Genomic DNA, 13,096 nt, shown 5'->3' with positions numbered 1-13,096 from the left:
GGTGTTCTTGTCTGGTTTGGTTATCAGGATAATACTGACCTTGTAAAATATTTTTGGAAGCATTCTCTCCTCTTCAATTGTTTGAGTGACTTTGAGAAGAGTAAGTATTAAATCTTCTTTGAACATTTATAAAAATTCACCAGTGAAGCTGTCTAGTTCTTGACTTCTGTTTTTTGGGAGGTTGTTGTTGTTGTTGTTGTTGTTGTGGTTAATTATTAACTTATTGGTTCAATCTCCTTACTAGTAATTGCTCTAGTTAGATTTTCTATTTCTTCCTGATTCAGTCTTGGAAGATTGTAGGTTTCTAGGAATTTATCAATTTCTGCTAGATTGCCCACTTCATTAGCATATAATTTTTCATAGTAGTCTTTTATGATCTTTTGTACTTCTGTGATATCAGTTGTAACTAGTCCTCTATTATTTCTGATATTTATTTGAGTCCTCTCTCTCTTTTTTCTTAATGAGTCTGGCTAAACTTTTCTCAATTTTATTTAGATTTTCAAAAGAAGTAGCTCTTAGTTCTACTGATTTTTTTTCCTATTGTCCTTTAGCCTCTATTTCATTTGTTTCCACTCTAATCTTTATTATTTACTTCCTTCTACAAGCTGTGTGTTTGTTCTTCTTTTCTCTATTCCTTTAGGTACAAAAGTAAATTGTATATTTGAGATTTTTGTTTCTTGAAGTAATCTGTGTTACTATTAATATCCCTCTTAGAAACACTTTTGCTATATCCCATAGATTTTGGTCTATTATATTTGTTTTCATTTCATGTATTTTTTTATTCCCTCTCATTTCTTCAGTGGCCTATTGAAGTATTTTTGAGTACCCTGTTTGTTTTGTGGTTTTTCCAGTTTTCTTAATGTAATTGATTCCTTGTTTCAAATCCATTTTGGTTGGAGAAGATGCTTGATATAATTTCAATCTTCTTGAATTATAGAAACTTGTTTTATGACTCAACATTTGAACTAGCCTGATAAATGTTCTGTGTGCAGTTGAGAAGTATGTGTATTCTGCTCTTTGGGAGCAAATCTTCTGTATATATGTATTAAATCCATCCAGTCTAATATGTTGTTTAAGACCAATATTGCCTTACTGATTTTCTGTTTGGATGGTTTATACATTGTTATAAGTGAAGTGTTAAAATCCTCTATTATTGGGGAGGATCCTGGGTATATGGCAGCATAGGAGGATGCTAGGCTCACTGCGCATCCTGCTGATCACTTACATTCCACCTACACCTGCCTAACTAACCCAAAAACTGCCAGAAGACTAGCAGAACAGAGTCTCCAGGGCCAAGCGCAGACGAGAGGCCCACGGAAGAGGGTAGGAAGGGCGGAGAGGCGGTGCGCGCTCCACGGACTGGCGGGAGGGAGCCAGGGCAGAGGGGCGGCCCACCGGCCAAGCAGAGCCCCTGAGTCTGGCTTGCAAAAGCGGAGGGGCCAGATGGAGTGTGTTCCGACAGCAAGCGGGACTTGACATCTGGAAGGTTATAAGCTAACAGCTCTGCTTAGAGAACAGGAGGGGTGGAGGTCAACAGGAGTGAGAGTTGTTGAGCCCCTGATGACACAGTTCAGCTTGGTGGGGAACAAAGGTGCTCACCAGCGCCATCTCCCTCGCCCATCCCCAGGCAAAATCCCAAAGGGAACCAGTTCCTGCCAGGTAACTTGCTTGCTTGCACTGCGCAAACACCCAAAGCTGTGCTTCTGCGGATCCATCCCTCCGGCAGGTCTGACTCCCTCCTGGTGCCGCAGGGCCCCTCCTGAAGTGGATCTCCAAAGGAAAAGCGAGCTGAGCCTGCCCCTCCTGCCCCAGTGCACCTTGCCGATCCATCCCAGCTAATACACCAGATCCCCAGCACCACAAGCCTGGCAGTGTGCAAGTAGCCCAGACAGGCCACGCCACCCCACAGTGAATCCCACCCCTAGGAGAGGGGAAGAGAAGGCACACACCAGTCTGACTGAGGCCCCGCCCACCAACACAAGTTATTCAAGACAGCACAGAGGAAGTGCCCGCAGTCCTGCACCACTCCAGGGACTATCCAAAATGACCAAACGGAAGAATTCCCCTCAGAAAAATGCCCAGGAAATAACGACAGCTAACGAACGGATCAAAAGTGATTTAAACAATATAACAGAAAGTGAATTTAGAATAATAGTCAAAAAATTAACCGCTGGGCTTGAAAACAGTATAGAGGACAGCAGAGAATCTATTGCTACAGAGATCAAGGGACTAAGGAACAGCTAGGAGGAGCTAAAAAATTCTATCAACAAGTTGCAAAATAAAATGGAGACAACTACGGCTCAGATCGAAGAGGCAGAGGAGAGAATAGGTGAACTAGAAGGTAAAATTATGGAAAAAGAAGAAGCTGAGAAAAAGAAAGATAAAAAAAATCCAGGAGTATGAGGGGAAAATTAGAGAACAAAGTGATGCACTAAAGAGAAATAATATACACATAATTGGTATTCCAGAGGAGGAAGAGAGAGGGAAAGATGCTGAAGGTGTACTTGAAGAAATAATAGCTGAGAACTTCCCAGATCTGGACAAGGAAAAAGGCATTGAAATTCAAGAGGCACAGAGAACTCCCTTCAGATGTAACTTGAATCCATCTTCTGCATGACATATCATAGTGAAACAGGCAAAATACAAGGATAAAGAGAAAATTCTGAAAGCAACTAGAGATAAATGTGCTCTAACATATAAAGGGAGACCTATAAGACTCGTGACCGATCTCTCTACTGAAACTTGGCAGGCCAGAAAGGAATGGCAGGAGATCTTCAATGTGATGAACAGAAAAAAATATGCAGCCAGGAATCCTTTATCCAGCAAGTCTGTCATTTAGAATAGAAGGAGACATAAAGGTCTTCCCAAACAAGCAAAAACTGAAGGAATTCGTCACCACTAAACCAGCCCTACAAGAGATCCTAAAGGGGATCCTGTGAGACAAAGTACCAGAGACATCGCTACAAGCATGAAACCTACGAACATCACAATGACTCTAAACCCATATCTTTCTATAATAACACTGAATGTAAATGGACTAAATGTGCCAACCAAGGACATAGGGTATCAGAATAGATAAAAAAACAGGACCCATCTATTTGCTGTCTACAAGAGACTCATTTTAGACCTGAGGACACCTTCAGATTGAGATGAGGGGATGGAGAACTACTTATTATGCCACTGGAAGTCAAAAGAAAGCTGGAGTAGCCATACTTATATCAGACAAACTAGACTTTAAATTAAAGGCTGTAACAAGAGATGAAGAAAGGCATTATATAATAATCACAGGGTCTATCCATCAGGAAGAGCTAACAATTATAAATGTCTATGCGCCAAATACAGGAGCCCCCAAATATATAAAACAATTACTCACAAACATAAGCAACCTTATTGATAAGAATGTGGTAATTGCAGGGGACTTTATTTTTTTTTTCAATATATGAAATTTATTGTCAAATTAGTTTCCATACAACACCCAGTGCTCATCCCAAAAGTTGCCCTCCTCAATTCCCATCACCCACCCTCCCCTCCCTCCCACCCCCCATCAACCCTCAGTTTGTTCTCAGTTTTTAACAGTCTCTTATGCTTTGGCTTTCTCCCACTCTAACCTCTTTTTTTTTTCCTTCCCCTCCCCCATGGGTTTCTGTTAAGTTTCTCAGGATCCACGTAAGAATGAAACCATATGGTATCTGTCTTTCTCTGTATGGCTTATTTCACTTAGCATCACACTCTCCAGTTCCATCCACGTTGCTACAAAAGGCCATATTTCATTCTTTCTCATTGCCACGTAGTATTCCATTGTGTATATAAACCACCATTTCTTTATCCATTCATCAGTTGAAGGACATTTAGGCTCTTTCCATAATTTGGCTATTGTTGAGAGTGCTGCTATAAACATTGGGGTACAAGTGCCCCTATGCATCAGTACTCCTGTATCCCTTGGGTAAATTCCTAGCAGTGCTATTGCTGAGTCACAGGGTAGGTCTATTTTTAATTTTCTGAGGAACCTCCACACTGCTTTCCAGAGTGGCTGCACCAATTTGCATTCCCACCAACAGTGCAAGAGGGTTCCCGTTTCTCCACATCCTCTCCAGCATCTATCGTCTCCTGATTTGTTCATTTTGGCCACTCTGACTGGCGTGAGGTGATATCTGAGTGTGGATTTGATTTGTATTTCTCTGATGAGGAGTGACGTTGAACATCTTTTCACGTGCCTGTTGGCCATCCGGATGTCTTCTTTAGAGAAGTATCTATTCATGTTTTCTGCCCATTTCTTCACTGGGTTATTTGTTTTTTGGGTGTGGAGTTTGGTGAGCTCTTTATAGATTTTGGATACTAGCCTTTTGTCCGATATGTCATTTGCAAATATCTTTTCCCATTCCGTTCGTTGCCTTTTAGTTTTGTTGGTTGTTTCCTTTGCTGTGCAGAAGCTTTTTATCTTCATAAGGTCCCAGTAATTCATTTTTGCTTTTAATTCCCTTGCCTTTGGGGATGTGTCGAGTAAGAGATTGCTACGGCTGAGGTCAGAGAGGTCTTTTCCTGCTTTGCCCTCTAGGGTTTTGATGGTTTCCTGTCTCACATTCAGGTCCTTTATCCATTTTGAGTTTATTTTTGTGAATGGTGTGAGAAAGTGGTCTAGTTGCAACCTTCTGCATGTTGCTGTCCAGTTCTCCCAGCACCATTTGTTAAAGAGACTGTCTTTTTTCCATTGGATGTTCTTTCCTGCTTTGTCAAAGATGACTTGCCCATACGTTTGTGGGTCTAGTTCTGGGGTTTCTATTCTATTCCATTGGTCTATGTGTCTGTTTTTGTGCCAATACCATGCTGTCTTGATGATGACAGCTTTGTAGTAGAGGCTAAAGTCTGGGATTGTGATGCCTCCTGCTTTGGTCTTCTTCTTCAAAATTATTTTGGCTATTCGGGGCCTTTTGTGGTTCCATATGAATTTTAGGATGGCTTGTTCTAGTTTCGAGAAGAATGCTGGTGCAATTTTGATTGGGATTGCATTGAATGTGTAGATAGCTTTGGGTAGTGTTGACATTTTGACAATATTTATTCTTCCAATCCATGAGCAGGGAATGTCTTTCCATTTATTTATATCTTCTTCAATTACCTTCATAAGCTTTCTATAGTTTTTTGCATACAGAACTTTTACATCTTTGGTTAGATTTATTCCTAGGTATTTTATGCTTCTTGGTGCAATTGTGAATGGGATCGGTTTCTTTATTTGTCTTTCTGTTGCTTCATTGTTAGTGTATAAGAATGCAACTGATTTCTGTACATTGATTTTGTATCCTGCAACTTTGCTGAATTCATGTATCAGTTCTAGAAGACTTTTGGTGGGGTCTATCAGATTTTCCATGCATAATATCATGTCATCAATTGTAGGGGACTTTAACACCCCGCTTACAACAATGGATAGATCATCTACACATGGTCAATAAAGAAACAAGGGCCCTGAATGATACATTGGATCAGATGGACTTGACAGATATATTTAGAACTCTGCATCACAAATCAACAGAATGTACTTTCTTCTCGAGTGCACATGGAACATTCTACAAGATAGATCACATACTGGGTCACAAAACAGCCATTCATAAGTATACAAGAATTGAAATCATACCATGCATACTTCCAGACCACAATGCTATGAAGCTTGAAATCAACCACAGGAAAAGTCTGGAAAACCTCCAAAAGCATGGAGGTTAAAGAACACCCTACTAAAGTATGAATGGGTCAACAAGGCAATTAGAGAAGAAATTAACAAATATATGGAAACAAATGAAAATGAAAATACAACAATCCAAATGCTTTGGGATGCAGCTAAGGCAGTCATGAAGGAAAATACATTGCAATCCAGGCCTATCTCCAGAAACAAGAAAAATCCCAAATACAAAATCTAACAGCACACCTAAAGGAAATAGAAGCAGAAGAGCAAAGACAGCCTAAATCCAGCAGAAGAAGAGAAATAACAAAGATCAGAGCAGAAATAAACAATATAGAATCTAAAAATCTGTAGAACATATCAACAAAACCAAGAGTTGGTTTTTTGAAAAAATAAACAAAATTGATAAACCTCTAGCCAGGCTTCTCAAAAAGAAAAGGGAGATGACCCAAATAGATAAAATCATGAATGAAAATGGAATTATTACAACCAATCCCTCAGAGATACAAGCAATTATCAGGGAATACTATGAAAAATTATATGCCAACATATTGGACAACCTGGAAGAAATGGACAACTTCCTAAGCACCCACACACTTCCAAAACTCAAACAGGAAGAAATAGAAAGCTTGAACAGACCCATCACCAGCGAAGAAATTGAATCAGTCATCAAAAATCTCCCAACAAATAAGAGTCCAGGACCAGATGGCTTCCCAGGGGAGTTCTACCAGATGTTTAAAGCAGAGATAATACCTATCCTCCTCAAGCTATTCCAAAAACTAGAAAGGGAAGGAAAACTTCCAGACTCATTTTATGAAGCCAGTATTACTTTGATTCCTAAACCAGAGACCCAGTAAAAAAAAGAGAACTACAGGCCAATATCCCTGATGAATATGGATGCAAAAATTCTCAATAAGATACTAGCAAATCGAATTCAACAGCATATAAAAAGAATTATTCACCATGATCAAATGGGCTTCCTTCCTGGGATGCAGGGCTGGTTCAACATTTGCAAATCAATCAATGTAATACATCACATTAATAAAAGAGAAGATAAGAACCATATGATCCTGTCAATCGATGCAGAAAAGGCCTTTGACAAAATTCAGCAGCCTTTCTTAATAAAAACCCTCGAGAAAGTCGGGATAGAAGGAACATACTTAAACATCATAAAAGCCATTTATGAAAAGCCCACAGCTAATATCATCCTCAATGGGGAAAAACTGAGAGCTTTTTCCCTGAGATCAGGAACACGACAGGGATGTCCACTCTCACCGCTGTTGTTTAACATAGTGTTGGAAGTTCTAGCATCAGCAATCAGGCACCAAAAGAAATCAAAGGCATCAATATTGGCAAAGATGAAGTTAAGCTTTCACTTTTTGCAGATGACCTGATATTATACATGGAAAATCCGATAGACTCCATCAGAAGTCTGCTAGAACTGATACATGAGTTTAGCAAAGTTGCAGGATACAAAATCAATGTACAGAAATCAGTTGCATTCTTATACACTAACAATGAAGCAACAGAAAGACAAATAAAGAAACCGATCCCATTCACAATTGCACCAAGAAGCATAAAATACCTAGGAATAAATCTAACCAAAGATGTAAAAGTTCTGTATGCAAAAAACTATAGAAAGCTTATGAAGGTAATTGAAGAAGATATAAATAAATGGAAAGACATTCCCTGCTCATGGATTGGAAGAATAAATATTGTCAAAATGTCAACACTACCCAAAGCTATCTACACATTCAATGCAATCCCAATCAAAATTGCACCAGCATTCTTCTCGAAACTAGAACAAGCCATCCTAAAATTCATATGGAACCACAAAAGGCCCCGAATAGCCAAAATAATTTTGAAGAAGAAGACCAAAGCAGGAGGCATCACAATCCCAGACTTTAGCCTCTACTACAAAGCTGTCATCATCAAGACAGCATGGTATTGGCACAAAAACAGACACATAGACCAATGGAATAGAATAGAAACCCCAGAACTAGACCCACAAACGTATGGGCAAGTCATCTTTGACAAAGCAGGAAAGAACATCCAATGGAAAAAAGACAGTCTCTTTAACAAATGGTGCTGGGAGAACTGGACAGCAACATGCAGAAGGTTGCAACTAGACCACTTTCTCACACCATTCACAAAAATAAACTCAAAATGGATAAAGGACCTGAATGTGAGACAGGAAACCATCAAAACCCTAGAGGGCAAAGCAGGAAAAGACCTCTCTGACCTCAGCCGTAGCAATCTCTTACTCGACACATCCCCAAAGGCAAGGGAATTAAAAGCAAAAATGAATTACTGGGACCTTATGAAGATAAAAAGCTTCTGCACAGCAAAGGAAACAACCAACAAAACTAAAAGGCAACGAACGGAATGGGAAAAGATATTTGCAAATGACATATCGGACAAAAGGCTAGTATCCAAAATCTATAAAGAGCTCACCAAACTCCACACCCAAAAAACAAATAACCCAGTGAAGAAATGGGCAGAAAACATGAATAGATACTTCTCTAAAGAAGACATCCGGATGGCCAACAGGCACGTGAAAAGATGTTCAACGTCACTCCTCATCAGAGAAATACAAATCAAAACCACACTCAGATATCACCTCACGCCAGTCAGAGTGGCCAAAATGAACAAATCAGGAGACGATAGATGCTGGAGAGGATGTGGAGAAACGGGAACCCTCTTGCACTGTTGGTGGGAATGCAAATTGGTGCAGCCACTCTGGAAAGCAGTGTGGAGGTTCCTCAGAAAATTAAAAATAGACCTACCCTGTGACTCAGCAATAGCACTGCTAGGAATTTACCCAAGGGATACAGGAGTACTGATGCATAGGGGCACTTGTACCCCAATGTTTATAGCAGCACTCTCAACCATAGCCAAATTATGGAAAGAGCCTGAATGTCCATCAACTGATGAATGGATAAAGAAATGGTGGTTTATATACACAATGGGGTACTACGTGGCAATGAGAAAGAATGAAATATGGCCCTTTGTAGCAACATGGATGGAACTGGAGAGTGTGATGCTAAGTGAAATAAGCCATACAGAGAAAGACAGATACCGTATGTTTTCACTCTTATGTGGATCCTGAGAAACTTAACAGAAACCTATAGGGGAGGGGAAGGAAAAATAAAAGAAGGTTAGAGTGGGAGAAAGCCAAAGCATAAGAGACTGTTAAAAACTGAGAACAAACTGAGGGTTGATGGGGGGTGGGAGGGAGGGGAGGGTGGGTGATGGGTATTGAGGAGGGCACCTTTTGGGATGAGTACTGGGTGTTGTATGGAAACCAATTTGACAATAAACTTCACATATTGAAAAAATGTCCTCTATTATTATTGTATTAATTTCAGTTTTTCCCTTTAGGTCTGTTCATAGTTGCTTTATATGTACATAGTTACATATGTATTTATAAATGTTACATCTTCATGCTGGATTGACTCCTTATCTGTATGTGGAACTCTTCTATATCTTTCATTACAGTCTTTCTTTTAAAGTCTCTCTGCTAGACAAAGTATAGTTACACCAACTTTCTTTTCCATTTTATGCAAAATTTTTCCATCCCTTAACATTTAGTCTGTGTGTATCCTTACTTCCTAAGGGAGTCTCTTTTAGACAGTATACAGACATGTTTTGTTTTTTATCTATTCAATCACTGTCTTTTGATTGGCAAATTTAATCCACTTACATTTAAAATAGTTTTTAATGGAAATATACATATTGCTATTTTGTTCATTATTTTCTGGCTGTTTTTGAAGTTCTCTATTTCTTCTTATCTCTCTCTTTCCTTATGCTTTGATGGCTTTCTTTACTCTTATATTTTGATTTTTTCTCATTTTCCCTTGTGTATTTACTATAAGTTTTATCCTTGTGGTTACCATGTGGTTCACATATAACATTCTATATATGTAACAGTCTCTTTTAAGTTGAAAGCAAATTAAATTTGAACCCACTCCAAATCTTTACATTTTTATTCCTTCCCCATGTTTTGTGTATTTTTTAAAAATTTTTATTGAACTGTAATTAACATAAAATATCGTATTTCAGGTGCTCAACATATCAATTCAGCAACTCTATACATTACTCAGTGCTCACCAAATTAAGTGTAGTCACCATCTGACACCATACAATGTTATTATAATATTATTGACTTATATTACCTATGTTTTACTTTTCATCTCTGTGACTTATTTATTTTATAACTGAAAGTCTGTACATCTTAATCCCTCTTATCTATTTCACCCCTTTCCCCACCCACCTCCCTTCTGGCAACCACCACTTTGTTCTCTGTATTTGAGTCTGTTTGTTTTTGTTTGTTTGTTTGTTTTCTTTTGTTTTGTTTTTTAGATTCCACCTATAAGTTAAACCATATGGTATTTGTTTTTCTCTGTCTGACTTATTTCATGTAGCACAATATACTCCAAGTCCATCCAGGTTCTTGCAAACGACAAGATCTCATCCTTTTCATGGCTGAGTAATATTCTAGTGTTTGTGTGTTTCTGTGTGTGTGTGTGTGTGTGTGTGTGTGTACACCATATCTTCTTTATCCATTCATCTATCAATAGACGCTTGGATTACTTTCATATTTAGGCTATTATAAATAATGCCACAATAAACAGGGGTACATATATCTTTTCAAATTAGCATTTTTGTTTTCTTTTGGTAAATGCCCAATAGTTAAATTACTGGATCATGTGGTATTTCTATTTTTATTTTTTTGAGGAATCTCCATACTGTTTTCTACAGTGGTTGCACCTGTTTACATTCCCACCAACAATGCATGCAGGTTCCCTTTTCTCCACATCCTCACCAACATTTATTATTTCTTATATTTTTGATACTAGCCATTCTGGCTATGATAACCGAAATGCCCATACTATCCAACACAATCTACAGATTGAAAGAAATCCCTATCAAAATACCAAAAGCATTTTTCACAGAACTAGAACAAATAATCCTAAAATTGTATGAAACCATAAGAAACCTGGAATAGCCTAAATATTCTTGAGAAAGAACAAAGCTAGAGATATCCAAATCCTAGATTTCAAGACATACAACAAAGCTATAGCAATCAAAATAGTATGGTACTAGTACAAAAATAGGCACATTGACCAATCCACACCTATATGGCCAATTAATCTATGATGAAAGAGGCACAAATGTCTTTTCCACATTGTATAGTCTTTTGAATAAATGGTGCTGGAAAATTGGACAGCTATATGCAAAAGAATGAAAGCAGACCCCTTTCTCACACAATACACAAACATAAACTTAAAATGGATTAAAGACCTACATGTGAAATCTAAAACCATAAAATTCCTAAAAAAAAAAAAAAAAGTAGGCAGTAATCTCTCAGACATCACCTTAATAACCTATTTATGGATATGTCTCCTCAGGAAAGGAAAACAAATGCAAAAATAAACTATTGGGACTACACCAAAATACTGAATAAAGATTTTTCCAAAGAAGACATGTGAAAACATACTCAGTATCACTCATCATCAGGGGAATGCAAATCAAAACCACAATGTCACCTCACACCAGTCAGAATAGCTAGTATCAAAATACAAGAAATAATACATTTTGGTGAGGCTGTGAAGGAAAGGAAACCCTCATGTATTGCTGCTTTGTATGTAAATCAGCACAACCACTGTGGAAAACAGTATGGGGATTCCTCAAAAAAATAAAAATAGAATCCTGGATATTTTTTGTTGGAGTTTATTACTAATTTAATTTCATTACTAGTAATCAGTCTGTTCAAATTTTCTATTTGGAAGGTTAGATGTTTCTAGGAATTTATCCATTTCTTTTAGGTTGTCCAATTTGTTGGCATATAATTTTTCATAATAATCTTTTATAATCATGATGTTGGCTGTTATTTATGCTTTATTTATGATTTTATTTATTTGCATCCTCTCTCTTTTTTCTTTGATGACTCTGGCTAAAGTTTTACCAATTTTGTTTCTTTTTTCAAAGAACTAGTTCTTGGTTTCATTGATCATGTCTATTGTTTAGTGTTTATTTCACTTATTTCTGCTCTAATATTTATTATTTTCTTTCTTATACTAGCTTTGGGATTTGTTTGTTTTTGTTTTAGCTCCATTCGGTTTAATGTTAAGCTGTTTATTTGAGATTTTTCTTGTATCTTGAGATAGGCCTGTATCACTATAAACTTCCCTCTTAGAACTGCTTCTGCTCTGTCCCAAAGATTACAGACCAGTATAATATCATTTTTGTTTGTCTCCATGTATTTTTTATTTATTTTTCCATTTCTTGGTTGACCCATTCATTGTTTGATAATATGTTATTTTATTTAGCCTCCATGTATTTGTGATTTTTCCAGATTTTTTCTTGTAATTGATTTTTAATTTCATATCATTTTAGTCAGAAAAGATGCTTGATATGATTTCAATCTTCTTAAATTTATTGAGGCTTGTTTTGTTATCTAACATGCGATCTATCCTGGAGAATGTTTTGTGTGTGCTTGAAAAGAATTTATATTCTGCTGTTTGGGAATGGAATGCTCTGTGTATATCTTTGAGGTCTATCTGGTCTAATGTTTCATTCAAAGCCACTGTGTCCTTGTTGATTTTTCTATCTGGATGGTCTATCTTTTGATGTAAGTGGCATGTTTGAGTCTCCTACCATTACTGTATTACTGTCAATTTTTCCTTTATGTCTGTTAATATTTGCTTTATGTATTTAGCTGCCCCTATGTTTGGTGTATAGATATTTACAGTTAAATTGTTCCTTTTATCATTATGTAGTTCCCTTCTTTATCTCCTCCTACAGTCTTTGTTTTAAAGTCTATTTCGTCTGATATTACTACCTGAGCTTTTTTTTCACTCCATTTGCATGATATATGTTTTTCCATTCCTTCACTTTGTAAGCAGCATATAGAGAGGTCTTAGTTTTTTATCCATTCAGTCACCCTACATCTTTTATTTGGAGCATTTAGTCCATTTACATTTTAAGTAATTATTGATAAGTATGTACTTACTGCCATTTTGTTAATACTTTCTAGTTGTTTTTGTAGTTCTTTGATCCTTTCTTCTTCTTTTGCTCTTTTCCCTATAGGTTGATGGCTTTCTTTAGTGTTATGCCTAGATTCCTTTCATTTTATTTTTTGTGTATTAAGGTTTTTGATTTGTGATTATCACTGGATTCACATATCACATTTTATGTGTTTAAAAGTCTATGTTAAGTTGAATACATTCTGAAAGCACTAAATTTTTATTTCCCCCTCCATGTTTTATATATATGATGCCATATTTTATACCTTTTAATTTTGTATATCCCTGATTTTTTTTTACAGAATAATTTATTTTACTACTTTTGTGTTTTAAACTCCATATTGGCTTTATAAATGATTAATCTACTACCTTTACTATATGTTTGCTTTTATCAGTGAAA

Source organism: Panthera tigris, chromosome D2, assembly GCF_018350195.1.
Source record: "Panthera tigris isolate Pti1 chromosome D2, P.tigris_Pti1_mat1.1, whole genome shotgun sequence".
Taxonomy (NCBI): domain Eukaryota; kingdom Metazoa; phylum Chordata; class Mammalia; order Carnivora; family Felidae; genus Panthera; species Panthera tigris.
This window is presented reverse-complemented; position numbering follows the sequence as displayed.